Genomic DNA, 4,420 nt, shown 5'->3' with positions numbered 1-4,420 from the left:
CATCTTTATATTAAACATAGTAGAAGTGCATACGTATATTGACATAGTAGCAGTAGAAGTACATGCATATATTAGTTAACATAGTAGCAGTAGAATAGCATAGAAGTAAAACTAATCCCATAAGTGCATCATACCAACTATTATAATAGCAATGTAGTCGTTTGCATGCATGTGAGTTTTCATCAACAGGACAAGACCCCTCTGACGGTGTGAGTGTCCTCTGACAACTGCTGCATGTGGTAAGATATGGAGCTGTTTTCACTATTCATATTGGTCAAATTCTGTTCATGTGTGAAACACTTGACATTATACTCGCATGTGATTTCTCCTGATATGTAAACCGGGCTCCAGACTACAAGTTAAACTTTGCTTTGCAAATAAAATACATCTTGAAATGTTGCCAGTCACATAAAACACTTTCTTTTTGACCAAGTAGCTTTAATTAGCTGGAAGTTGGAAACACCTCCACTATGCTAAATGGGACACAGAATCTTACATGAGTTTATGTTCTGCAGGGGAAAAATGTTAACCTGTTAACCAAAATGTGTGGGGGCCTTGTGCTACTAAAATTATACATAGAATGCCATGGTACTTGTAGTACAAAAAAAACTTCCTCATTCTGTCTTCTTTGACCTTTTTATATGATCTGCTCATAGCAAGTTTACTAACGTATTTGCTTTCACGCTTTCTCTGACCTTTAGTGAATGCTTCCTGCTTCCAGAGGAGCTCCCACCATTGCACCTTGACATCCACCCATTTGTGACTGGAAAGGATACCGTTCGAGCCCTAATTACGATTACAATAGGGCTTTTGCACTGGTCAGTGCTCGAGCCCTAATAAAGTATAATACATTAATAAAACCTCTGAAAATCATTTAATCACTTACATAAAAACAAATGCTAAAAAGTCCAGCGCTTAAGCTTGGTGACGTAGACGTCATGACGTGCCCCATTCGCGGCCAAAGGGGTGAAGTTATGAGAGGTCTATGGTGCAGTCAGCAACACAAGACCAGCAAAGGTATCAAGACAAGCACGGCAAGTTATATGGACGACAATACATCGGTAAGTAGAGCACTTGCAATTTTTAAACTAATAGCGACCCCGTCTTCCTTCAAATACGCTGGGTGTTGTTTTTTTTTTATGTCACTGCCATACTGTTGTGTGTAAGCTAACTTTAGCTATGTTTGCTAGCCACCAAATTGCTCAGCTAACATGGTTCGTTGGGCGAACATACTTTAACAGGTAACGGACCATCGAACCGGAAAAGTTGAGCTTTCACCGCGCTCTCTTTCTCTCTGTGTGTATGCCGTGTTTTGCTTGGTTTTACTTTGTGTTTTTGTAACATGACGTGATGTCGATATGCTCCGATGGGAAACTCTTGTGGGAACAGCCGAGCTACTTCCGGAGCTCATTACAAATATAATACAAGACTATTCAGCATTCGTTTTCTACCGCTCACCCTCACGAAGGTCGCGGGGGGTGCTGGAGTCTATCCCAGCTGTCTGTAGGCGAGAGGCGGGGTACACCCTGGACTGGTGGCCAGCCAATCACAGGGCACATATAGACAAACAACCATTCACACTCACATTCATACCTATGGACAATTTGGAGTGGCCAATTAACCTAGCATGTTTTTGGAATGGGGGAGGAAACCGGAGTACCCGGAGAAAACCCACGCATGCACGGGGAGAACATGCAAACTGTACACATAGATGGCCAACAGTATTCATTAAAATTATTTATTTATGGTTTCATATACAAAATATTAATTCTAATTATGAATTACTGCATGTTTTCCTGTAATTATATTTGGAGATATAATTAATGTCAAGGTGCATTTTTGGCAGGCAAGTGGTTAGCGTCCAGACCTCACAGCTAAAAGATGTGAGGATGAGCAATCGAAAATGAATGCATGAATGAATGTGCATTATAATTCATTCTTTAGAACTGTGGATTTAAAACACAAACCAAAAACGATGTACATGAAATTAGACAGCACTTTCAAAAACAAACCATTGTAACACTGTTTATGCTCCTTTTTAAGGTGGCGGCCCGTGGCCTGGCAATGTAGGCGCTGCACATTGGAGGATACTTCAGAAGGGGAGCTTCTCAAGCATTACCAAGTCGAGCACAGTATTTATGGATGTGGCTGTAAGTACCCTGTCTTCATTTAAGATGTCCTTGCTCCCTTAAAACATGGAACAGTGGTGAAGTGGTATTCTTCCTCGCTATCCTCCAGGAGCTGAACCAAAACCAACTAATCACCAATTAAAGAAGAGAGACAGCCCAGTCATTAAGGACTTGATGTGGAGAACTTTTGCACATAGAGGAACATACGACATACAAATGAGCATCAGTGACATGAAGCACAGGTGGCCTACCTTGTTTAATGTCTCACAGGTGAGTATTTGGATCTTTTGTGTTAAACACATTAAGGACTGTAAACAACTACTGTATGTTTCACAGTTATACTTAAGTATGCACTTCACTTTTTGTTGTCACTGGTTCTTTTGTCTCTTCTTTCATATCTCTCTTTCAGGTTGGCGCAGAGTTTCTAATGCTCACAAAACAGAAGGGAGGCAAAAGGACATTGCAGTAATTGAACTTACGCATCTGTATCCCTAAGGAGAAGCTTACACAAGTGCAGCTTCATCTTGGAATGCCAAACAAGAAACTACTGCAGGAGGTTGAGACACGATGGAACAGCACATACTTAATGCTGCAATGATTGGTCGAATTAAGGGAGCCAGTTGGAGCAGCATCCGCAGGGCTCCAACACGACAGACCACTCCTGACATCTGATGAATTCACCATTGTTGGAGGGTGCCTTTCCCTGCTGTCTCCGTTTTATGATGCCACGGCTGAGCTGTCAGCAGAGAAACATGTGCCTCTAAAGTTGTCCCCCTCTTGAAAATGCTTGAGCAAACTCTTCAGGAGGAAGTGACAAAGCCGGCCTCAGTAGTTGCACGTGAAATGGGAGAGCAACTCATATGGCTCCTCCGGGAGAAGCTCCACACTTTACAATCAATGAGCATCATGTCCCTAGCTACACTCCTGGACCCGCGATTTAAAGTGATAGGCTTCTTCAGCCCAAATAAGGCATCAGAAGCGATCAAGCGTCTGACCTCAGAGTGTGCCACGTTGATAAGGTCCAAACAGGACAGACAGGAAACTCCCCAAGCATCTACTTCTCATGATGACACCGGAGGTAATCTATTATTTTGAATGTTGAAATCAATCATTCCTGTCAGAACACTTATTCACATGATATGTGGTTTCTTCTAGGAAGCAAACTGTGGCTTCGTTTTGACACGAGTGTAAAGGAGGCACAGAAGACTCAAAACGTGACAGCAGATGCCACGGTAGAGGTCCAGCGCTACATATCGGAGCCAAATCTGAGCAGGATGGAAAATCCTTGGACTACTGGGAAAGACAAAAAACCCTGTACCCCAATTTATACATGTTGGCTTTAACCTATTTATGCACGCCTGCATCCTCTGTGTGTTAGAATAAAATGGAGATAGAATGAATATAGTATTAGTTATCACCCTTATATGACACCGTGCCATGCGAAAGAATTTTCTCAAAGGCCGGAGAGGTTGTATCAAAAAAGAGGAATCGCCTCAAACCACAAATTGTTGAAAAACTATTACTTTTCAATAAAATGTCCAACGTCTTGTCCAAGTTACACAAGCATACATCTTTAGCACTTTAACTGTCCTCTGCCTGTATGAGGCCATGCCAGGTAACATAAAACCATGATGAAGCAAGCCATATCACATGATGCTGGAAGCATTTATTGACATGAAAACATTCCGCATTTCATATATACTGTATATGTTTTCCTACATGTTTTAGATGACTCATTTGTCAATGAAAATTGTGGAGTACATAATTATAAGAGCCAAAACATATGAATTGCTGCCTGCAATTGTATCCAAGGCCAGCAGGTGTGTCGTGTGCACATGAAGCTTCAAGAAATGAATCCATTCTCGAACCAGTTGACTGAAATGGTTCCAAGCCTCATGGGGCTTCATCACACCAACACTAGCAAAAACTAAACTAAACAGCCAAACAAGAACAACAGCATGGTGCAGCCTGAAGTCTGAAGAAGGGGCAGGAGAGAGCTGTTGGAGGTGGAGCCCTTTTATCCTGGGAGCCTCCTCCCAGGTGCTGCACATCAGCAATCAGGCTCGGGTCCCATGGCAACCTCAGGGAAGCAGCATGTTAATGACGGGTCACATGGAACCCAAACAGGGCCATCACAAGGGAAAGGTTTTAATCATAAAGCTGTGATTTTACTTTTGCTTTTACTATCAGCTCTGTTTTTACCCCCCAAAGACATGTGCTTTTAGAACTGGATTGGGCCATCATTTATTTCCTTTGGGGCTCCAAGTGGGAAAGAGTGAGGAGAGACATCC

General features: G+C 42.3%; 1 long non-coding RNA gene across 2 annotated transcripts; it reads left to right on the top strand.

Annotated features, from left to right (window-relative positions):
• LOC131119370 (uncharacterized) lies at positions 1–3,812 on the top strand. Of its 2 annotated transcripts, XR_009126329.1 has the most exons (6): positions 1–239; positions 702–1,061; positions 2,044–2,150; positions 2,239–2,399; positions 2,539–3,207; positions 3,285–3,812. It is a non-coding gene; the product is annotated as an uncharacterized LOC131119370 (long non-coding RNA). The 2 variants fall into 2 exon arrangements; XR_009126328.1 differs by having other exon boundaries at positions 702–2,150.
• Positions 3,813–4,420: the final 608 nt, after the last annotated feature.

This window comes from Doryrhamphus excisus, unplaced genomic scaffold (assembly GCF_030265055.1).
Source record: "Doryrhamphus excisus isolate RoL2022-K1 unplaced genomic scaffold, RoL_Dexc_1.0 HiC_scaffold_26, whole genome shotgun sequence".
Classification (NCBI taxonomy): domain Eukaryota; kingdom Metazoa; phylum Chordata; class Actinopteri; order Syngnathiformes; family Syngnathidae; genus Doryrhamphus; species Doryrhamphus excisus.
This window is presented reverse-complemented; position numbering and strand designations above follow the sequence as displayed.